The 25,366-nt window shown below is 43.0% G+C and overlaps 1 pseudogene; it reads left to right on the top strand.

Annotated features, from left to right (window-relative positions):
- Window positions 1–18,706, top strand: part of LOC135289058 (zinc finger protein 462-like) — a 149,550-nt pseudogene extending 130,844 nt beyond the window's left edge.
- The last annotated feature ends 6,660 nt before the right edge of the window (window positions 18,707–25,366 follow it).

Below are 25,366 nucleotides of genomic sequence, written 5' to 3' on the forward strand. Positions count from 1 at the left end.
TGATCTGTATAAACTAAAAACATTCCTCATGGCAGCTGCATTACTGGATTTAGAAAGGCTGCCAAAAGCATAATTGTACCAAAAGGTTTGATTCTTATACATGGGGTGCTAGGGAGAAACATCCCAAGCTTTAGACTGATTTTCTCCCATGTAATTAAAATTAACACAAAAATCCAATTTCACACAACCCAGGAACTCTAATTCTTGGGGTTCCAAGGGTGTTTCAAGAAGGTAGGGGATTCAATTTGATATTATTTGATTTGCTTTCAAAAAAAATTTTTTTTAGTGTAAAGTTCTGGAGGAGCTATATTCCCCCCTGCCCTAAACCAGGACAAATACAGTTAGTGGCGCCCAACATGGGGCTTGAGAAAGTGGAAAAAAACCCCTTTATTGATTGCAGGTTGGTTGTGCTTGCTGTGTAGTAGGTTAAAGTACCCAGTAGCCATGTTGTTTGAATTTGTAATGTCTCTTGGGGAGGCCTTTATGTGGCTCTGGTCTCTAGACCTTTTTGAGGTTTCAATACCTTTCTGGTCACTAGGATTATTGTCCCTATCACGTAGTTTTTGCAGTAAAGGGGCACGGATTGGATTAGCTATTGTGTTGGCCTTGGTGATAATGATTTATAGGGCGTTTACAAAGATACTGGCATCTGTTTACAATATGTATGGTTTATGGTTTCTTCGTCCTACCCTGCATCCCAGTTCTAGCAGTATGTTTTGGGAATTTATTAGTAATTGCACCCAGCTGGTTAGAGGAGGAGCAGGGAATTAGGCTTTCGAGCCTTTCCTTTCCTTCTTCTCCTTTGAATCTGTTACATCACTTGTGGAGAATGTTCAGTTTCCCCTGAATGTTAAAGAGACCATCTTTCTGGTATTTAATCTGGTAGGCTTCCTCTATATGGTCTGCAGCTTCTCTAGAATGAGGGCTGAGATGTCTAGAAGAGCTGATGAGACCCCTGACCCAGAAGTAGACCCATGTGTGGAGAATCCTGAGTGGGGTGGAGAATGGGAAAATATGGGCCAAATCATGAAAGAATTCTCTGACCCTATAGCCTGGGACTTTCCCCATGAACAAATTCAGAAAGCAGCTGAGGTGGGTAAATATCTGAAAGAGAAGCATCATGATGACCCTAAGGAGAAAAGGATCATTGCAGTGAGCTGGGCCCTGGCATATGGTTATCGCACACTGCTAGATACTCTAGGGCAGCAGACAGAGGAAGGGGGGCAGGGAGATACATCAAGAGCTATCTCAGTCACTCAGGCTGCAGCCAACACCCCAGGCTCAAAGCCAGCAGCTAAACCACATAGTGAGCCTAAGCCAGCAGTTAAACCAGGCAATAAGCCTCAACCAAATGACTACATCACACTGCCCCAGACACACCAAGGCAAGCGCTACGTGCTCACAATGGTAGAAGCCACTACAGGGTGCTTGGAGACCTACCCTGTGCCTCATGCTACTGCCCATAACACCATCCTGGGCCTTGAAAAGCAAGTCCTGTGGAGACATGGTATCCCTGAGAGGATTGAGTCAGACAACGGGACTCATTTCAAGAACAGCCTGATCAGCACCTGGGCCAGAGATCATGGCATTGAGTGGGTGTACCATATGCCCTACCATGCACCAGCTGCGGGCAAAGTGGAAAGGTACCATAAGCTGCTGAAAACCACCTTAAAAGCCTTAGGTGGGGGATCTTTCAAAAATTGGGAGCAGCATCTGGCAAAGGCCACCTGGTTAGTTAATACCCGAAGCTCTACTAACCGAGTGGGCCCTGCCCAATCCGAGCCTTTGCACAGAGTAGATGGAGACAAAGTCCCAGTGGTACATGTCAGGGGTTTGTTAGGGAAGACAGTTTGGATTAATCCTGCCTTGAGTACAGACAAAACCATTCACGGGGTTGTTTTTGCTCAGGGACCAGGTTGCACATGGTGGATAATGCAAAAAGATGGAAGAACACGATGTGTACCTCAGGGAGATCTGATTGTTGGGTGACAACTATGTATAAATATCACTGTTTGCTGAATGTTACCACCATTGTCTGTGTATAGCTGTATATTGGATGTATAATGTATGTGTTTGTAGAGTTAGAATATATATTAGTTTTAGTAGTAAGGTGACGATATGGGGATAAGGGGTGGAATGTCCTGGGTTGACTATGTGATGCTTTTATCCCCAATCGTCTTGTTCTATTTACACTGAATAATAAGTTTTACACCTTTAAGACTCTCTTCCAGACAGTGAAGAGGGGAGGGAAGAAGCGCGCAGTTTGTTTTCAGACTGCTCTCACTCCTCCATATTCCTGCTCCTGGACTGTGTTGTCTGCGGATGGACAGACAGCCGGACAGAGCTCCTTTTTTTTTTTTCCTTTTTGCTTGGACCTGTTCAAGCCTGCTCTGGACTGAACACTCAGAAGAGCACCGGCAGTTCCACCTGTAGCCCCCCTGGCCGGGCCTGGGCCGCGGTGCTTCCAGCACCAGAGACTGATCAAAGACTGAGTGAGCCGAGCTGCAACCCGGGGAGGGGACTGTTCTGAGTTTGCTTTTTTTTTGGAGCAGTGAGAAATTTTATTGTTTAATATTGTTTGGTTTCTATTGTTTAATAAACAGATTTCTTTCCACGTTTTCTCCAAGGAGATATTTTCTCTCGAACCGGTTGGAGGGGAGAGGGGCAATTGAATCGGCTTTTGTAGAGAAGCCCTTTGGGGGTTATCTCCCAAACTTGCCCTAAACCAGGACACCCCCTAACTTTTTGGTTTTTTTTAATAACGTGTGTTTCTCGTTATGAACATGAAGGTAACATAAAAGCATAACAATATGTAATAAAACAATAAACTCATACTTAGTAAAAAAAAATCAGATAATAGATACAATTAGCAGCATGTGAAAAACAAAATGGTCATTTAAAACAATACATTATCAATTTCTTTAATACTGTACTATTACTTAGAGTCTGTAGTAATTGGCAAGCTTTATTTTTTAAAGTGAGGGCTTGGAAAATCATTCTTGGGTAAGATTTACAAGTTCACCTTAAAAGGAGGTTTAGCTAGTATAGGTCCACATTTGGTAAGTCAAAATTACTTGAATAAAATTTTCTCTACTAGTTAAGACCAGGACTTGGCCAGGGTCCAGGCTTTTAACTGGAAGTCTTTTTAATATATTTTAGAAACCTCTTAGTAATAGTAGTCAGAAAAATAATATATGTTATGAATAGAAAGTTGTATTTTTTTTGAGTTTCAGAGTTAAAAAACAAGTCAGACCAGTCAGACCTCTTTGGTTTAGCTGCCAAAGAAAAGGTACTCAATTGCCCGTTAATGGCCGGTGATTAACTATTGTTTCCCTGATGCTGGCTGCTTGCCAAGAAGACACCAGGACAGACACTCCAAGGTAAAGAGAATAGCAGTGACATCAGAGCCAGTATGCAGATGAGAAATGCATTGCGCCCCGAATTTTTACAGTTTTTACAAGAAAAACCCTTAAAATCACGAGCCAACAAGTGACTTAAGTGACGTCTAAGGATGGGAGCGTAGTCCCGTACCTGCTTAGACCCTTTTTGCTTCTCACCCTAACCTGAAAAGATACTGATTAAAGAGACACCCCGGGGTGTTAAACAAACAAGCCAGGAATCTGCAACTCTCCCGTGAGGACGGAATCCTCAGCTCTGTCTGCAGACCAGCGGACAAAGCTGCATCATCCTCCTTCTCCGTGCCACGCCTGGGAGCAACGGCGGCGTGGGCGCAACCCGTTGATTTCTCCCCACCTGAGCTGATTCTTCTTAATAAAGGCATTAAAAAGGAGAAAGATCTCCTGCCCATTTATTTCAGCTTGGGGGACTCGTCCGGGATAGCCACGCTGAAGAGGACACCAGGACTGGGACGTCCGCCCACCCTGGACCTGCAGGACAGCTGGCTATCGGGACCAGAGAAGATCGGCTTGGCACAGTGACATGGAGCAGCGCCGGATTGGTAAGAATACCGGCGGTGGGAGAGGGAGGCGAGCGAGTGTGTGTGAGTGAGACGAGGGCCGGCAGCTCGGCCCCTCGAAGTGAGCGAGGACCCCTCAGTAGCGCGGTTCGGCACCCCCGCGAGGGCGCCACCCGGGAACAGGGGGAAGCGAGTGGAACTGGTGATTGAGGCGCCTCCAAAGGGGTAAAGAGGACGCCCCTCCAGGCGTGCGGAGGAAATAGCTGTGTGAGTGGCACGCACCCCAAAAGCCCTGATACAGGTCCTAACGAAGGAAGTTAGGCGATTTAGAATATCAGGCAGTTTTGCCCTGACAAAGGAGGTCAGGCACCCCTCAGAGGCCAGGGCCTCGAGGTTTGGTTGGTTGAGTCTCGGCAGAGGAGGCCGAGATCTCTCTAAGTCCTGACGAAGGAGGTCAGGCAACTCACAAGTCCCGAGAAGGATTCGGGAAGGTTTAAAAGCCCTGCAGGCAAACCAAGTCCTGACGAAGGAGGTCAGGCATACCTCAGAGACCAGGGCCTCGAGGTTTGGCTGGTTGAGCCTTGGTAAAGGAGGCCAAGGTCTCTCTAAGTCCTGACGAAGGAGGTCAGGCAAACCTCAGAGGTCAGGACCTCAAGGATTTTTTTTGTGTTTTGTTTGTTTGTTGAGTCTTGGCGAGAGAAGGCCAAGGTCTCAACAAAGTCCTAATGAAAAGGGTCAGAGAAATTGGAGTTTTGGCAGGAGGTCGAGACTTCTTAAATCAGATATATTTCCTTTAGAGAAAAAGGCATCTTTGTGATTTGTTTTGAGGCAGAAAAAATGGGAGGGTGCAGTAGTAAGAAAAGTGGCCAAAGACTGAGGAATATACCTCCCCACAGTCCCCTAGGTGAACTATTAGAGAAATGGGATTTTATAGAAGCCACAGAAGGATTAGATAAAGTTAAGATGATTCATTACTGTTCAGAAGTGTGGCCAGAATTAGAGGTGCAAGGAAGATGGCCATGGTGTGGGACGAAAGACAAGTGGATGTGTCAACAACTGAGTAACTATCTGACGGCTAGAGAAGATACTGATCCCGAGCAATTATTATATGTAGCTTGTTGGTTGAATGCTATAAAGAATGAAGGAGTGCAAATTTGTAAAGTGCAGAGCAAGAAAGAAGGGAATGAAAGAGGAGATGCTGGAGTTAAAGAAATTGGTAAAAGGTGGGACCCCCTAGACTACTTGCCTCCTGATGCCCCTCCACCTTATAATCCTCTCCTTCGAGCACCTCAAATAGCAGATCCAGCTCTTCTCTCGGCTGCCATGGGGGCTATTCCCTCACCACCCCCTTCAACTCCTTTAGCTGCTTCTGCACCACCACTAATAACTACTCCACCTGCTGCATGCTCCACCCCTTCACCAGCTCCACCTAACACGCACCCAAGCTCTTCCCCCCCTCCTACTGCTGTCCCTCCACCTCCTCCTAACTGGGACACAAATGCTTCCTTATCTAGCAACCTCTTATCACCAGGTATAGCCATTAACCAACAGCAGGTCCAAGCTAATACTAATACCCCTCAAGTGAATAATCTTGTGTCTGAAGATGGGCCATACTGTAGTACCCGATCCAAGACCTCCAAGGCAGAGAGACTTTTTCCCCTTAGAGAAGTTCCTATGGGAGGAGTAGCAGGAGGTGTTGGGTTTTGTAAATGCTCCTCTGCCTCTGAGGTGAGAGGATTCAAGAAGGAGTTAGGGAATTTAGTTGAAGACCCCGTGGGCATTGGTAACCAAGTGGATCAGTTTTTAGGTCCAAATTTCTACACTTGGGGGGAGATGAATTCCATTCTAAATATATTATTTTCCCCAGAAGAGTCCCGAATGATTAGGGCCACAAGCATAAGAATTTGGGAAAAAGATAATCATCCAGGGCCCCAAGTGCCATCAGGTGAAGAAAAATTGCCACGAGTGGATCCCAATTGGAACCCTAACCAGGAGGAAGGGAGGAAGGCCATGATGGAGTACAGGTCTTGGATAATTCGGGGGATCAGAGAATCAATTCCCAAAGGAACTAATACAAAACTGGCATTTGAGGGTATGCAGGAGAAAGATGAAACTCCTGCCACTTGGCTTAATCGCCTGAGGCGGAACTTTCAATTGTACTCCAGAACAGACCCGGACACCAAAGAGGGTGAAATGCTACTAAAAGTCCATTTTCTTACTAAATCTTGGCCTGATATACGGAGAAAACTGGAAAAGATTGAGGATTGGCAAGAGAAAGACATTAATGAGTTATTGAGGGAAGCATTGAAGGTGTATATGAGGAGAGAAGAAGAAAAAGCAAAGGCCAAAGCTAGGATTATGTTTGCTATAGCTAGAGAAAGTGTGGGAGCAAAAAACTCTTTCCTACAGTAGGAGGCCCCAAAAGAGTGGGGGAGTCCACCACCAGGAGCAGGCAAGGATACGCCAGTACTGTCAGGGACAGGAGGCATGGAGAGGCCTCGAGTCCCTTTGAGTGAAAGCTGCTGCTATTACTGTGGAGCAACTGGACCCCCCCCCCCCAGACTGTTTAGCCTAAAGTTGTGAAACCTTTGCTAGCTGATCAAGATAGCAAAGGAAGCAGCTTTAAGACCAAAGGATCTGGTAAAAGTTTTTTTTTAAGCAGAAACCACACCCGAGTAGGGAAAAAGAAGAGAAGAACTCATATTTTGTGAAATTTAAAGTTACATCAAGGGATATGGGGGAGTGGTAAACATCAGACGGACGGGTGTTTCTAAACAAAGCACTTGCCGGGATGGTGCTAACAGAACTACAGAAATTAACCCACTGGGGAGTCCAAGGACTATGTGATTGTTTCCTAAGAAATAACCTGTGCATAAGCGTATATGACCTAGCAAAAACAATTATAAAAGTGTTTAACTTGCCAAAAAGTGAACCAGAACGGAATGGTGAATACCATAGACTCAGACCGAGGTCCACATTTTGTAGCCCAAACATTGCACAATATAATTGAAGCTTTAGGGATAAAATGGAGATTGCATACTCCGTGGCACCCCCAGAGTTCTGGGAGGGTGGAACGAATGAACAAAACTCTCAAAAATGTATTGACTAAATTGATCGAAGAAACAAAAATGAATTGGCTAAAGTGTTTGCCCCTAGCGCTCTTGCGCATCAGAACAAGACCCCGGTCTGATATAGGGATTTCACCCTATGAAATGATGTTTGGACTGCCATTCTTGTTAACACCCTATAGCACAGGAGACTATCTGGAAGGAGAAGAAGCTACAAGGAAATATTTAGAAGTAATTGGAAGAACCCTAGAAGGACTTAGAAAAAGAGTATACCTCCCCCAAACCTCCCCTCTTGATACAAAAGCACACGACATCAACCCAGGAGATTGGGTTTTAATAAAATCCTGGAATTATAGACCATTGATGCCTAAATTTGAAGGCCCCTTTCAGGTACTCCTCTTCGCTAATTCTGCTGTGCGAACCAGAGAAAAAGGTTGGACCCACATCACGAGAATTAAAGGACCAGTCTCACCCCCGGGCATTGGACAAGATTCTTCAGTATCTCCCCCTGGTATTGGACCAGATTCCACACCACTCTCACCCCCGGGCATTGGACAAGATTCGTCAGTGTCTCCCTCTGGTATTGGACCAGATTCCACACCACCCTCACACTCTAACTCAGGACAAGATTCAACTGCATCAGGAGTTAATTCAGCTGAGTATACTATTATAAAAGGACCAAATGACTTAAAATTGACATTCAAAAAGACTGATGAACTGCATAAGAAAAAAGTTTAGAATCATAACATGTCTTGAAGTGTTTTAAGAAATTTGTAAAAGTTAAAAATTGTTAATAAGTAATTCTGGTTAAGTCGTCCCAACTTGGTACCAAAGACCCCAGGTTAATCTTCTCCAGAGTGCTCCCCTAGGAGGGACCAAATTAGCAGGGACAGATCAAGAGAGGTTTAACCAGAGGAACAAGAGACTCTAAAGAACTTGGAGACTTCTTCTCAGTAAAATCCTCAAGAGGCAAGGCCGGGTGGGCAGGCTGTGCAAGATGACCCATACCGGACTCTTGGGAAGGGTAGTAGTGATGGCTCTGATTGCTGGTGGTGCTCTGGAGAGCCCAGGAGAGCTGTGCAATGAGTACTACCAACCTCTCTATGAGAAAGAAGTAAGCTCCTTGCTGAGAGTCCACAACAATTGTGTTAACCTCTCCCAATTGATCTTTTATCAAGAGAATAAGAAAATATATTGGATGACCCGGAACACCGCCACCTTTAGGCAGCCACTCCTGGGAGAGCACCCTGTAGGAGAAACCTGGTGGTGCTTTGAACGTGATGCTACTGAAGCAAACCTGGTAAATCTGGTCAAAGGAAAAAGTATTTCTAAATATTGGGAGGGCACGACAAAAACTAATATCTTTCAGGAAACACCTAAACACCTGTTTTGGGTCAATAGTACCACAACATCCACTGAATTGCCAAGAGACTGGTCTAGTGGTGGCATCATTAGAATTATAAAACAAACTGTCTTTATAATACACAAAGAATCTGGATCAAGTTTAAGAGTTCCTATATATGAGGATTTGAGAAAAACAAAACTGAAGAAACAATATATGTTAAACAAAATTTTGAAACTACAATCAGAATTAGAAGTAATATCTAATCAGACCGCATTAGCTCTTAATCATATTAATGACCAACTCAACCAAACCAAAACAGTAATTTATCAAATCAAATTAATTGTAGCAATCATTAGAAACACTTTAAACGAAATAAGAAAACTAGCATATTTAAGAAATCAAAGGACTCCTACACTTGATTCCAGTTGGTGGGATAATCTATGGACTTTCAAAAAAAGTTGGAAAACTATAACCTTCACTGTGGGTACACTTGTTAGTCTGTTCTTATTTCCCTGTTTAACAAAAATAGTGACATCTGCTGTACAGAATAACCTAAGGATCTCTAAAGAAATTAACTTGAAAAAAACCAAAAAAGGTAATGAAGTTTGGTAAATATGATCACCAGAGTGCTCAGGAAATGTATAATCAATACAAAAAATATAGGAAATTCTATGTTAATGAGCCAAAAATTATAAGTTGATGCAAGCTTAAGCTTAAGCCTGATCAAAGAAAAAAGGGGGGACTGTTATGAATAGAAAGTTTTATATTTTTTGAGTTTCAGAGTTAAAAAACAAGTCAGACCAGTCAGACCTCTTTGGTTTAGCTGCCAAAGAAAAGGTACTCAATTACCCGTTAATGGCCGGTGATTAACTATTGTTTCCCTGATGCTGGCTGCTTGCCAAGAAGACAGCAGGACAGACACTCCAAGGTAAAGAGAATAGCAGTGACATCAGAGCCAGTATGCAGATGAGAAATGCATTGCGCCCCGAATTTTTACAGTTTTTACAAGAAAAACCCTTAAAATCACGAGCCAACAAGTGACTTAAGTGACGTCTAAGGATGGGAGCGTAGTCCCGTACCTGCTTGGATCCTTTTTGCTTCTCACCCTAACCTGAAAAGATACTGATTAAAGAGACACCCCGGGGTGTTAAACAAACAAGCCAGGAATCTGCAACTCTCCCGTGAGGACGGAATCCTCAGCTCTGTCTGCAGACCAGCGGACAAAGCTGCATCATCCTCCTTCTCCGTGCCACGCCTGGGAGCAACGGCGGCGTGGGCGCAACCCGTCGATTTCTCCCCACCTGAGCTGATTCTTCTTAATAAAGGCATTAAAAAGGAGAAAGATCTCCTGCCCATTTATTTCAATATATGTGTTAGAAATAGCTGCACAACAATCAGTGAAGGTTTGCAAAGTAGCTGATGTTCTCATTTATCGTTAGTTAGTCAATGGTACCATAGACAAATAGCAAATGAATAAAGTAATGCTTGTTATAAAAAGACAGTGAATTTGCATCATAAGATTAACAACATAATCAAGGTTACTAATATATCAGTAGAAACTGTCTTAAGAAATTGAGGTTATATTATCCTAGACATTTATGCATATATGACATTAAAACAAAAAAGTAAAAAAGAAAGCATTAAATAACTCATAATTAATAATGGTCATAATATGGAATTGTTTCTCCTTCTTCTGTATTACTTATAAGAAATAAAATAGCAAAAACTGTTCTAATTTCTATAACAAAATAGCGTTATCTTGTAATTTAAATGAGCAAATTTTGACAAAAATTCATTCAGACTTTGTCATTCACTTGTGTAGCAAATGAATTATAACTCAAACAGGTATGCATCAACAAAACTTGAAATCAACTTCACTAAAACTTAACCTTAATAAATATATATAAAAGAACTTAAAGTTAACATCACTGAGACTAAACAAAAATCAATCTTAACAAAAAATTAACTTATTTAAACTCTGTTATTACAAAAGGTTACTGAAAATTTGTCATATAACAGTTAAACATCAGAGTAAAAAAACATGCAAGTAAACAACTGTACTGAAATCGTTACAATAAAATTACCTTGTTAGAACTATGGAGTACGAAGCAAGCACTTAATAAAGCTGACAGTGGAGTTAAGTCTCAAAAAATCACTACAGATTAAGTTCAAGGTTTGTCTTGAATGTGAGCTAAAGAATCTTGAATTGATGACTTATCCAATTCCTCTTAGTGAAGTATGTAGTTTTGCTATGTTACTAATATATAAAAAGAGACCATCTCTATACAAACACCTTTGAATTTTTCTAGTAACAATCCTGTTAAAAAATCACAAAGCACAAGTTACTAAAATTAGAAGGTAAATCTCAACACTGGCAGGTGGCAGGTGGGGGGGGGGGGGGGGGAGGCGCGGCGCACCCCCTACAGCAGCTTTAAAGATTGCTTGTAGGATAGATTTAAGTTTGGCTTAGTGTGAAAAACAGCAATCACTTGTTTTTAAAATTTTAAAAGTTTAATAGTAATTATATGATTATAAAAATAGTGATATAATTAGAGTAATAAAAATTTGGACGATTAGGACAATATGAGACAATAAAAAAAAAAGAGTTACGGACAGTCTGGGTACCTCTTTCTGGGCAAAATAAGCCCAAAAAAGGACACCCGTTAACAGAGGATTAACCCTTAAAAGCAATAGCCTGTTGCACATTCATACATCTCATACATTATGCATAAATTCCATTCAAACAAAGGATTCTGTCTGATCAGTGTCAACTTCTTCCTCTTAATCCTGGCAGTGTCTTCAGGGCTAAGCAAGGCAGGAAGAAGTTAGTTTATTCTGATAAGGGAGCAATAAATTCTTTTTCTCTGAAAGATTTAGGTGTCCTGTGGCTGCTATCTCAGTGTGAGTACCTCATTCCTCTCTTTAAAAAAGTATCTTACATAGCATAGTTTCTATTTTAACATTATGTTATAACCTAAAACTGTTTTAACACACTATTTAAGAAAATTAATACAGCATAACCTTCTAACAGAACACATATAATATTAATTTTAATATTTGCGAAAAGCTAATAATAAAATACGCATTTTTTCACACTTAATAAGAATAATGGCATATAAACATTGAAGGCTAAACCAAAAAGAGATGTAGTTATATAGTACTAAATAGCTGTACCAAAAAATTCACAACAAAATGCATTGTTTAAAAAAAAAAGGCAAGTAACTGGAAATTTGACCAGGGCTAGGTGTCCCTCAGGACTTTCGATGTGTATGAACTGTGGCTTTTGATAGCTGGGCTGCTCCTTCCAATGCTTGAACGTGCCTGGGGCACTTCAGCCAGGGACCATTGTGGGGGTGTCAGGTGTCCCAAATGACTCCTGTACAAAATCTGAATGCATAAAAATTCCCCACTGTGTTAACACATGCCTCCCTCACAAAACTAGGGGGACAGACAGCACAACAAGTTTAACTGTGATGATCCACCCATCAGGCCCTGTTATTTGCACCAATTTTTGGCTTTCAAGATTCCCACCCATGCTTGGGAGTAACTGAGGGACAGTAATTAGTGGCCACCCACTGGGCCATTGGTTTTTTGAGATAACAGTCACACTGGCTCTTGTATCAATGAGTCCTGTTAGGAGTGTCTCTGCCTTTCATAGACACTGCATTGGCATGTTGGATGCTCAGATGTAATACGTTGTGTCCATAAAATCTGTGGGACGCCTGTGGAATCAAAACCCCCTGAATTGTGGAAAAGGAAACAAACTCTACAACTTTTGTGACAGTTGTAAAGCTGGTATGTTTATTACAGCGCTGGATTAATGTGGGAATCACTCCCATCAAAAAGACATGAATACCTCTGGGAACTCTAGATCCTTTTTTATCTCCCTCACTAATCTATATGCATGCAATTTCACAATAGGTTCACACATATTCATTTCACTGATTTTAGTTACACTTGCAGCTAGTTTTTTTAAATCAGAAACTACAGAAAGAACTCCTGGGTCATCCTGCCCTGTCTCCTGCAGCTTCTCTGTCTGTTTCAGAGTTTAAGGGGCCCTCCTTATCTCTGTTCTTTGGCTGAAGCAGTTTCTTCGAGCATAGGTTTTTTGCGAGAACAGGCAGTCAGACCAAACAGCTATGTTTGCAAGCTACAGACTTAATTCAAAAATGTACATTTCACCTAAATCAAAATGGATTTCTACTCTGGAAAATTTCCACTGTCTCACCCCCTCCCTCTTCTCAGTTATCGGAGATGCAGTTAGGGGTGCTGCCAGGGAAAATATGAGTTGGGCTATATGGCTCCCAGACGGGACTACACAGGGCAGCTGGCAAGTCCATGCCATGAGTCAGAGTCAATAGCTCCAGGGACAACAAAGTATGCATACACTGTCCAGGTGGTCCGAAAACTCCTGTGGGAATCAAATGAACAGATGAATGAAGTAAGGTTACTGTTGTATTGGTTGATATGTCCAGTCCTGTGCTCCCTGGTATGGCTGGTCATATGTCAGCCACAGTGGTCTCGCCAGGGCTGCCTGTGGTCCGGTGAAGGCTGCTTGAGGAGACTGGGCTGAGGCTTGCGGCGGTCCACACTGAGGCATGGGCTGGGGCATCTGTGTCTTCCCATGGTGCCGCTCTGCACTCCAGCTCCGGTTTCCCGATATCGGGCGCCCTTTAAAATCATACTTGGCCCGACATTGATTACGACACCGAGGGCAAATACTGGGAGTTTTGGATCTGGCCTCATCCTTTTCAAAACAGTACTTTTTTAAATGCCAAGATTTCCCGCAAGTTTGGGGGTCCCCCTTCTTAAAGGCCTTTTTCTTTAGTTGCATCCAGTTACCATGAGGGTCAGGAGGGAATGGATCAGTCTCATAATCTGATTCTATTGGCCCTGGATCGAAGGGCTCCCCCTCCTCCCTGCTAGAGACACAGTCTTAGATATAAACTGCTAATGATCATGAGAAAGGATGCCTTCCCCTCCTTTGTCCGGGCAGGGGTGAGGTTGATGGCTGTGGCCGCTCTTCAGTACGAGAGGTGCCAGTTTCAGTTGGGCAGGGAGAGTCAGAGCGAGGAAAGCCAGAGTGGGGGAGCTTTTTCAATGTCTTAAAAAGTATTCTCCAGGATGGGAATAAAAGTGACTTAAGGTCCTCCTTTAGGATGGGGGAGTTATGCTTGTCCAGAAGGGCAAGCATGATTTCATAGACATGTCTCTCTTTGGACATGTCCTGTCCCATTCCTTTAGTTCCCCTGGCTCACCTGTCAGTCGCAGCAGACAGGCGATTGTGGGCCCAGATGCAGTTCTCTCACCATCATGATCAGTCCCAGGGGCTTGCCGACTGCTGCCAGTCAGGCCGGTTCATTTCCTCACACGGAGGCACCAATTGTCAGTGATGTGTGAGAGATGGGGAGACTGACTCGGTGATCAGAATCTAATTTTATTGTGGGATACAAGCGCTTATATACTATTTCAGGGAGACTAGTAATGTGTACTACAATGATTAGGTTAAAATCACATACACAAACTTATGCATATAACAACATCTCTTGCTTGTGGAGTTTAATGGGATTTTCTTTTTCCAGTAAACCCGTTTGATTTAATCTTCTTGCAATCTAGGTCTAATTTTCAAAGTTCTGTTTGCTTTTGTCAAGGCATCCTGTTATCAAATCTCTTATGTTAACCAGGTCCAAAGTCCATGATCTGTCTTGTGTCCCCCAACATTCCAATAATCCAAGATAAAAGAGCAAGAAACATCTGCTCTGCCATTTATTTGCATCATTAGTTAGTCTCCTAATCACTGGCTGCATTGTTTGATCCTAAACTTGTACACTGAAAAAAATATAAATAGTGATGTGGGCTTAATAAAGAGATTCTGTTGACATAGAACTGAGTCCATGCCTCAATTGATACAGAAATGACTGCAATGTAAGGCATCAAGACGTATGCAGTTGTATTGGCTTTGCATGGCCTAGTTTTGGTAGTGGGGAGGCTTCAGGATGGCTTCTGTGAGAACCTTCTAGAAGCTTCCACAACATCCTACAGAGCCAATCCCTGGCACCTCCAAAGATGGACATGCCACTGGCCAAGGCTGGGTCAATTAGAAATGGTGGTAACGCCTCTGTGGTAACAGATTTAGGAAGAAAACAAAAAGTTATTGCGCAGTTGTAATTGTGGCCAGAGAAGAGTGGGGTGAGAACATGTGAAAATAACAACTATGCAGACACCAAGGTCAGTGAAGAAGGAGGGAGAGGAGGTGCTCCAAGCACTGCAGCTGAGATTCATCTGCAGCCCTTGGTGACGACCATGGTGAAGCAGCTGTCCCCCTGCAGCCCATGGAGATCCACAGGGATGAAGAGATCCACCCACAGCACATCGAGGAGAGCCATGGTAGAGCAGGTGGAAGCCTGAGAGGAGGCTGTGACCCTGAGGGGGAGGCCTGTGGTGAGAGGAGCCATTGCTGGAGCAGCCTGTCCTTGAAGGACTGCACCCCATAGAAGAGTGACCCACTCTACAGCAGTTTTGGGAAGACTGTTGCCTGTGGGATAGACTCATGTTGGAGAAATTTCTGGAGAACTGTCTCCTGTGGGAGGGACTCCACAGCGGAGCAGGGGAAGTACTCCTCTTCCTGGACAGTGGGAGAAACAATGAGTGATAAACTAACCCTAACCCTCATTCCCTGTCTCCTTTCACTGCTGGGGAATCCCCTCTCTTCCCAAATTTTTCCAAAGGTATGCACTACGCCAAAAGTGTATTTTGAGTCTGTATATATTGTTCCCCTTTTCTGTGCTAATATTTCTAGAGCTTGTTTTAGGGCATATAGCTCACACGCTTGGGCTGACCAGTTGGAAGGTAACTTTCCCTTTTCTATGGCAACTAACCCTTCATCTACTATAGCGTACCCAAAACCCAGTGCCCTTTTATTACCCGTGAAGATCCATTGATGCACAATCGTTTCCCTCCTTGGAGTGGTTGATCTGTTAGATCCTCTCTTACTTTAGTTTGATAGTTTATAACTTCTGGACAATTATGTATTAATTCCTCACCTGGTTCTCTGTGGATAGGTGGAATGTAGGAAAATAGAGATAGTGAGGAAGGTAATCTCACCCCTAAAGGAGTTACATCTGTGCTAATTATCAAGAATTAGGAACGGGCCTGCCCTTAATAGGCCACAGCTAGATCCAATTAGGATGGGTATTGTAAAAGAGTAGGTTGGCTGGTTGAGAAGTTAGATGGAGTTTGTTGGCTGTGATGAGAAGAAGAAGGAGTCAGTGCTGTGAGGAGCTGCTCATGAGAAATCGCCAAGAACGTACGAAGCCTTTGCAATAAGATGGCAACAGTTCTTTGTATAAAATCTGGGCAGGGTTGAGTTGGTTACTCACAATTAGCTCTAAATCACTAGTTATTAAGATGGCTTCATACTTTAGCACTCAGGAATCAGTGAGCCATTTCTCAGCCTTTTGGCTTAGGATACTTCTAACTGAGTACAGGGTATATACTTTCAATGTTCCTCCCAAAGGTTAATTTTTTGCTTTCCTCTATGAGTATGACAGTTGCTGCCACTGCCTGAATACAGGTCGGCCATCCCCGGCTGACAGCGTCTCGCAGTTTTGATAAATAGGCCATTGGTTTCCTGGATCCTCGTAGTCTTGAGCTAGTACTCCATGAGCTACCCCTCTTTCTACATCTACAAACAGATAAAAAGGTTTCTCTAAGGTAGGAAGACTCAGTGCTGGTCCACTAATTTTTGCTTTAAAGCTTCAAACTTTTGTTTGTCATCTTCTTCCCACTGAATCTCTTCTTCTACTAGCTTTTCATATAAGAACTTGATGGCCTGCGTGTATCCTTCAGTCCATAGCCTACAATATCTCAACAAGCCTAGAAACCTTCTAACTTCTCTCTTAGTTTTTGGCCGTGGGAGTGAGGCTATCCCTGCTATTCTCTCAGGGTTCAGCCGCTGCCTCCCTTGGCAAATCATGTGTCCTAGATATTTTACTTCTCTCTCTACAAAATGGAGTTTCCCTTTTGATGCTTGAAGTCCTTGGCTCCCCAGAAAATTTAACAATGCTACAGTGGATTCTCGAACTTCATTTTCTTCCTGTCCTGAGAGAAGCAAATCATCTACATACTGGATGAGCTTTATCTCAGGTTTGATGGAGAAAAGTTGTAGTACTTCTCCTAGGGTTTGACTAAATAGGTTTGGGGATTCAGAAAACCCTTTGGGGTAACCTAGTCCACCAAAGTTGTTGCTTCCTCCTGGAATCGGGGTCCTCCCATTCAAAGGCAAATATTATCCCTATTTTTCTCTGCCAGTGGATATGCCCAAAAAGCATCTTTTAAGTCTATCACAGTGAACCACTGGTGTGCTGGGGGATATTACTCAGTAGTGTATAGGGGTTAGCCACTTCTGGGTACTGATTCACTGTTCTTTTGTTTATTCTCTTAGATCTTGAACAAGCCTGTAAGTCCCATCTGACTTCTTTACTGGTTATATGGGTGTATTATGGGGGGCATACATGGTTCTATGGTCCTGTCCTCAAGTAGGTCCTGGATCACCAGCCATTGTCCTCGTCTCCCCTCCAGGGAGAGTGGATATTGTTGTACCCAAACTGGATGGCTCTCATCAATTAATTTTATTTCTATAGGTTTCATGTTCAATTTGCCTTGATTTTTCAGTTTTGCCCACACTATCTCATGAATTTTGCCTTCATCCTCTTCCTTTAATGGGAGAAGCTTAACTACTACTTTTCCTTCTTCTGGGAGTACTCCAATGCTTAACTGCACTTGTAAATCTCACCCTAATAGATTGCATCCTGATTCCTACTTTATTTGCCCCTTCAAACTTTACTTCCTTTATAACTGAGACCTTGAACCCCTCTCCTTTTGCACCTACTACTTGCACAGTATCTTGACCCTTTTGGCACCCCTTTGGGGTTCTACAAACACAAGTTCTTTCAGCCCCTGTGTCTACTAGGAATTCAAATTCTTCCTCCTGGGGGCCTATTTTTAAAGTTATCAAGGGCTCCTGATGGTATTCTGTCCCCAGGAGATAGAGCACTTGACACCCCTAATCTACTTCTTCTTTTTGCTCAGTCTCATAGACCCTCAGGTCCTTTTCCTTCTGGGGACAATTCTTTCCAATATGTCCATTCTCTTTACACTAAAAGCAGACTGGTCCTAAGTTCCCCTGTTTCCCAAACTCTCCTTTTTGTACCTAGTCCCAAGGAGATGCATCCCCCCTCCATCTATCTTCCTGCTCTTGGAATCCCCCTGCCTTATGTGGGTTGTTCTTTACATGCTGGTTTCCTTCCCTAATAGCAGTTGCCATTACCTTGGCTTTTGTCTTGGCCTTCTCTTCATCCCTCTTTACATATACCTTCTGTGCTTCCCTTAAAAGATCTTCTAACCTCCTTTCTTGCCAACCATCTAACCTTTCTAACTTTCTCCATATATCTGGCCAGGTGTGAGTGACAAAATTCATCTTTAGTAAGATCTGTCTGGCCACCGTGCCAGGCTGAACTCCTGAATACTGCCTCATAGTTTTCCTCAACCTTTCTAACCATTCTGTTGGGATTTCTTCCCTCTTTTGCTGCTCATCGAAAGCCTTACGGGCATTGATTATGTGGAGCTGCCTCTTTGATACCTCTTGTAATCAATGTTCTGTATGCCTCCCCCCAGTGCTGTTGTGGTCCCAGGCAGGGTGCACTGCAGGCATTTTCAGGTCCCCAGGAGGTCCTTGCACATGCTCCCTTTCCCATATCTGTATGCCAGCTGCCCGTATCATCTGTCTTTCCTCTGGTGTGAGCAACGTAGTCATTATTGATTGCATTTCCTCCCATGTGTAAATATTGGGTCCCAGAAACTGGTCTAGCTGTTCTGCTAACCTAAGAGGGTCCTCTAATAGTCCTTTTAATTCCTTTTTAAACATTCTCACGTCAGAGGAACTGAGTGGTACAGTTAAGAACCCAGTTCCTCTCTGTACACCCCCCAGGGCTACTTCCCTCAGGGGGTACAGTCCCAATGCTTGGCTCCTATCCTCTGATCTGCTTTTCTCTCTTTGTGCTAACTTGCTCCTGGTGTTCTGGCTAAGCCCATCAGAGGGTAGGGGAGGTGCAGTTGGGGCCACTGGAAGTAGGGGGGGTAAGTGGTCTAACAGGTCCCACTCTGTATGTTCTGCTACCTTAAACACATTCACCTTAAAGGGTGAGGTTTCCCCTTCCCAGAAAGCAGCATAGTTACTCTCTTCCTGATTGAATGGTTTCTTAGCTCTTACATACATGTTTAATGCTCGGCATATCTATCCCTCGTCTGACCCACACCTCGGCCAGTATACATGATCACTCCTAATTTCCCTTCTGTTACGCTCTAGGGCAGTACTGAACCATTTTGCCCTTGTCCTTATGTCTGGTGTTGGGGTCATATTTCCACCAGGCAAGCTTCTTTCCTAGTGGACTGTCTGGAGGGATGCCCATTGGTTCCTCTTCAATCCCTGTTTCTTCCTCTGGGGATTCGCTACTTGTTGGGAAGGATGAAAGTTTGACAAGAAAGTCTCACAGATATGTATGCTTAGCAGAAAGATTTTTGAATGTAGAAGCTGAGGAAGGAATAGAGATGGAAGCAAGTTTTGATATAGAAGAAAAGAATTGCTGAGCCAGTCTTACTGGATAACCAAGGAGGCAAAGGGTATGTTAGTTAGAAGGGGGTTTTTATGACTCAGAACAAAGGATAAACCCACCTCAAACAAGATGTTTTTACCAAGCAGAAAGATAGCACGCAGCGTCACCGTGCAATGACACAAATAGTGGCACCACAGATACCCGAGAACACACAAGGGGTGAGATTTGTGAATGCCCCGACTCTGAAGCATTACGCTTCATTGCCAGCCGAATCCCAGGGAGAGACTCAGACCTATTATCCCCGGGGTCCTGGTGCACTTTGGCAACCTCCAAACCAACAACCTTCTTAAAAGATAATGGCTATGATTATATCTCAACAGGAGTTACCGGAACATCACAAAAAAGACAAGACTTTCTAGTTGTTGGTAAAGAGAGGAACAGTATTCTTGGACTGCTTGTTTTGCCTTGTGTAATGTCTGTTAACTGTAATGAAGAGTTATTAGTGCTAGCTAAAGCCGATTCTTCCCCACTGCATATTCCACCTCGAACCCCTATAGCTATTGCTATAGCATTGCCTTTGGGGACTATAGATCAAATGTCATCACGCAGTTTCTCAGTTGCTCCTAAGAATCTGGATGTTTTTTGGATTCAAAAAATTAATCATCAACGGCCACTGCTGACATGTGAATTATCAAAGGGTGGAGCTCGGGTTGATATCTCAGGCATGGTTGATACAGGAGCCGATGTTACTGTAATATCTGATTCTCTGTGGCCAAGGGATTGGAAGTTAGTAACTCCCTCAGGCGCTCTCACAGGCATTGGAGGCGCCACCCTGTGTTTGCAAAGTGATTCTATGGTTAGTGTTAAAGGACCAGAAGGAAAAGAAGCATTGATTCGTCCCTATGTAGTACAAAAACCCATCACGGTATGGGGAAGAGATTTGCTTTCTCAGTGGGGGGCAAAAATTGAAGTGGGTTTTTAGTAGGGGCCACTGAGGCACTCGCCACTCTGAAGCTCACCTGGAAAACTGACACCCCTGTCTGGGTGGATCAGTGGCCCCTACAAGATGAAAAACTGAGTGCCCTCAAAACACTAGTGGCTGAGCAGTTACAAAAAGGCCACATTAAACCCACTACCAGTCCCTGGAATTCGCCTGTGTTTGTAATCCGCAAGAAAACTTCTAACACCTGGCGATTGTTACATGATCTTAGAAAAATTAATGCTGTAATTGAAAAAATGGGCCCACTCCAACCTGGTCTACCTAACCTCTCCATGATTCCGAGAAACTGGCCACTTGTTATTATTGATCTAAAAGACTGTTTTTTCAATATTCTTCTCCATCCAGATGATGCTCCTCGTTTTGCCTTTTCAGTTCCAAGTACAAACCTTCAGGAACCGCTCCAAAGGTATCATTGGCTTGTACTACCTCAGGGAATGATTAACTCGCCTAGTATTTGTCAATACTTTGTAGCCCGTGCTTTGTCTCCAGTCCGAGAGCAGTTCCCACAATCAGTTATCCTTCATTACATGGATGATCTGCTCATTGCAGCACCAACACAGAAACAAATGGAAGAGACTCGTGACAGTGTTGTCACTGAAATAAAGAAAGCTGGACTGGTTATTTCTGAGTCAAAAATACAGGAGACTGCTCCCTGGAAATATTTAGGTTGGAAGCTAACAGAACAATCTATCATGCCTCAGAAGATACAACTCAGAACCAGTGTTCACAATCTGCAGGATTTACAACAGCTTTTAGGTGAAATTAATTGGATTAGGCCTGTACTAGGAATCACTGCTGATGAACTTGCTCCACTTTTTGATCTGTTAAAAGGAAACAATGACATTCAGTCCCCTAGATTCCTTACTCCTGAAGCTAACAAGGCTTTAGAAAAAATCACAGATGCTCTACAAAATAGACAAGCTCATCGCTATATTCCACGTAAACCTTTTTTCCTTGCAGTTCTAGGAGAAACACTGAGACAGTATGGCCTCATTTTCCAATGGGATTCCTCTCAAAATGATCCTTTGTTGATAATTGAATGGGTTTTTCTTTCTTACAGGTCACCAAAGACAATCTTCACACCTTTAGAGATGATTTCTCAAATTATCATTAAGGGCAGAGCAAGGCTTCTTTCAATAGCAGGTTGCGAATTTGAAATCATCTATTTACCTATGATTAAATCGTATTTTGATTGGGCCATGCAAAAGTCAGAAGATTTGCTCTATGCCTTGTTAGATTTTCCAGGTGTTTGCTCCATTCATTACCCAGCACACAAACTGATCAAAGCTAAATTGTGCTACAAAGAGAAACCCCTTATCAGTGAAGAACCTTTAGATGCAGTCACTCTTTTCACTGATGGGTCAGGACAAACACACAAAGCAGTGATTACATGGCAGAATAAAAACACTAAATCTTGGGAGCAAGTTGTTCAAAAAGTTGAGGGTTCTCCTCAGATTGTTGAATTGGCTGCAGTAGTAAGAGCATTTCAGCTCTTTCCAGAGCCCTTTAACTTAGTCACTGATTCAGCATATGTTGCTCATGTTGTTAAGAGAATTGAAGGGTCTGTTTTAAAAGATGTTAGCAATGACACATTGTGTCTTTGGCTTACCTGTCTTTATCAAATTTTGTTACACAGAACTAATCCTTACTTTGTTGCTCACATTAGAGCTCACTCTGGTCTCCCAGGATTTATGGCAGAAGGGAATGCACGAGCTGATGCATTGGCATCAGCAGCGTGTGATGAGGGAACTGAAGGAGACATTAAAGATTTCACTTCAGTGCTTCCTGCAGCTACCTTACCTAACATTGTTGAACAAGCTAAATTGAGTCATGCTTTTTTTCACCAAAATGCACAGGCGCTCAGGCGAGATTTTCACATCTCCCTAGAGCAGGCACAAGCCATTGTACGGGCTTGCGCTGACTGCCAGCTTGTTCAGCCTATCCCTTCTACGGGAGCAACCAACCCAAGGGGGTTGGAAAGTTTGCAAAAGTGGCAAACAGATGTCACAAAGTACTCTTCTTTTGGGAAATTTAAAAATATCCATGTCTCTATTGATACATTTTCAAAAGCAGTTTTTGCGTCTGTACATACAGGAGAAACAGCTAAGCATGTTTGCCAGCATTTTTCACAAGCATTTTCTTCATTAGGTGTCCCTCAAGAAATTAAAACTGATAATGGTCCTTCATATGCTTCACAAGAATTGGCCACATTTTTAAATGACTGGGGTGTTCACCATACATTTGGTATTCCCTATTCTCCTACAGGTCAGGGAATGGTAGAAAGAACACATCAAACTCTAAAATGCATTTTAGATCAACAAAAAGGGGGGGGGAGTCCAGGATACACCTCAAAGAAGGTTGAATAAGGCTTTGTATGTTTATAACTTTTTGAATAGCTCTGCAGAAGAGCCAGATCCTCCCATTTACAGACATTTCAAGAACAACAAAAAAGCAAAACTGAAGGAACACCCTCCAGTTTTAATTAAAAATCTAGAATCAGGAAAAATAGAGGGACCATTTGATCTTATTACATGGGGCAAGGGGTTTGCATGTGTTTCTACAGATAGAGGACTCAAGTGGATTCCAGCAAAAAACGTGAAACCGTACCACCCCTCAAAGCCCGTGGACGCTTCCGCAGCAGCCAGTGACCCTGCAAGTGGAAGCCGAGAGACAGGCACGCAAACGTGATCTACGCAGGATCACCCAGAGAAAACTGTCCACCAGAAACTGTTCAAGAAGAGAATGGAGTTGTATTATAATTTGCGCGGGTGTATGTTACTTTTAACCTTTTGTTTTTATCTTTGCAGTGAAGCTTTACCTGTAACTCAACCAAAAACAAATGTTTGGGTTTCTTTAGCCAAGTCTGCAGGCTCTGACACCATTTGCTTATCTAACACTAGCCCTGATAAACCTTTTTCAACTTGTTTAGTTGGAGTGCCTTTCCCAGAAGGTTTTGATAATGTTACTTTTGAGAAATATTGGCCATATGATGATCACCACATTTCTCCAACTCCTAGCCCAAGACACCAAACTTATATTGATAATTTTAAAGTTGATAAATCTGATCTTCAAGAATTAGAGATTTTAGGCTCATTAACTATGGACACTTGTTATTTGTTTCATTTTATAGGACAAAATGGGCCACATTTAAATGTTACTCCTTATCACCCAGTTTATAACAATATGACTTCTTGGTGTAATCAAACTAAGCTTCTTATATATGATGAACCTTATGCAGATCGTTTTAACAAACTTCCAATTCGATTTCCTAAAGGAATTTGGCTCATATGTGGAGACAGGGCTTGGCAGGGTATTCCCTCAAAACTAGACAGCGGCCCTTGTGCTCTGGGACAACTTACAGTAACTGCTCCCAGTATCAAAAAAGCAATGAAAAAGAAAAATAGAAAAATAAGGTCTTCCTTAGGGCATCATTATGAGAGCAACTGTTATAGCGAGTTTCACCCTTGGAACTCTGGAAATTCAATTGTTACAAGCATTTTTTTACCTCAGTTAAGTTCTGCAATTGCATTGAAACAGTTAAAAAAAATTAGGGTGTTGGCTCAGTAAAGAAGTGAATGCCACCTCTACAATAATTAGTGATTTGCTGACAGATGAGGACGCAGTCAGACATGCCACCTTGCAAAACAGAGCTGCTATTGACTTTCTTTTACTAGCACATGGACATGGTTGTGAAGATTTTGAAGGATTGTGTTGTATGAATTTGTCTGATCACTCTGCTTCTATTCATAAACAGCTGCAAAACTTAAGAGATTTAGCTAACCAAATTACAACAGATGAATCATCTTGGTTAGAAAATTTGTTTGATGGTTGGAGCTTTGCACCTTGGCTGAAGGAACTTTGTAAGTTAGGCTTGATTGTGTTAGTGGTGATAATCGCAATTGTGTTTGTAGTACCCTGTGCACTTCAGTGTGTGCAGAGAATGATGAATAAGACAGTTTCTAGCATCTTTGTTGTTCATCAGAACGGGGGAGATGTTGGGAAGGATGAAAGTTTGACAAGAAAGTCTCACAGATATGTATGCTTAGCAGAAAGATTTTTGAATGTAGAAGCTGAGGAAGGAATAGAGATGGAAGCAAGTTTTGATATAGAAGAAAAGAATTGCTGAGCCAGTCTTACTGGATAACCAAGGAGGCAAAGGGTATGTTAGTTAGAAGGGGGTTTTTATGACTCAGAACAAAGGATAAACCCACCTCAAACAAGAAGATGTTTTTACCAAGCAGAAAGATAGCACAGGCAAACAAGTCAGCAAATGTTGCAAGTAGAAAAAAGGTCTCAGAATTTTCCACTGCAAGAAAACTGAAGAACAACTTCTAGCTTAAACTGTAATGTACTAACCTTTAGTGATTGGAGAATACTAACATGAATATGGTAATTGTATTAGTTATGATAGGCTATAGATAAAAGTTAAGGTATAGATTGGTTCTACTGTATTAAGATGCTCAGCAAAGAAAAGTATATAATGCATTTGTAACCTAAACTAAGGGTCTCCAGGCCTGCCTTCAGCTGCAGCTGACAGCTGTAGGCACAGGCTCTGTCGCCCACGACCCTGGACTGCTCTAACATCTTGCATGGAATAAACTGCGTTTTGGAAGAGCCGCCTGGAGTCCCGCATCTCTCATTTAGGCTCTTACAGCTACTCACCCATGATCCCATCCTGACCAACAGATCACAGGTTTCCCCCCGACAGAGCCCGCCTCCCTACGAAGGGCGAGGGAACAGGGGAAAAAGAAACCAGGAAAGGAAAAGGGAGAGGGGAAAAAAAAAAAAAAAAAAAAGAGGGAGAGAGAGAAACAATCTAGGAAAAAGCTTTACCTCTCTTCCGTGAAAAAAAACAAACCTATGGTCCAGGGACTTCTCGACTGGCTCCACCCCAAATCACCGCGGCATGGCTGCGCTAGGGTCTGCCCCAAATCAGCACCCCACCCGCTCCACCTTGGTTGCGGCTCGGGTCCACGTCACCCCCCCCCCCGCCCCCCCCGAATCACCGCCGGGTACTGCTGCAAAACCTTTCAGAACTCGTCTAACCCACGTGTCCCACCTGCCTCAGAAGAAGAAATCCTCCGTTTTCCTCTTGAATTTGCGTCCCGCCTTCACCTCCAATCGCCCAATATCCTGAAATTCCAATGGACCAGGGCGGGTCCAATATAGTACTCGCGTGGAGTTCGCTTTCCTATACTGGAATTATGGAGTAATTATCTGACTAAAAAATAGTACTCACCCCACTTTTTCTCTTTTCTTTATCCAGCCTCCTGCTGTCTCCAGGCTTCAGCCTGCAACCACCGGTGGCCCCACGAGTATCCGACAGACTCCTCCAAATTTGTGGTGTGGGTGCACCTCTTTTTGAAAACTCCTAGCACCACCAGGGTGAGGTGTCTATCCCGGATGAGTACCCCAAAAGTTGTC

Source organism: Passer domesticus, chromosome W (genome assembly GCF_036417665.1).
Source record: "Passer domesticus isolate bPasDom1 chromosome W, bPasDom1.hap1, whole genome shotgun sequence".
In the NCBI taxonomy this organism is placed as follows: Eukaryota; Metazoa; Chordata; class Aves; order Passeriformes; family Passeridae; genus Passer; species Passer domesticus.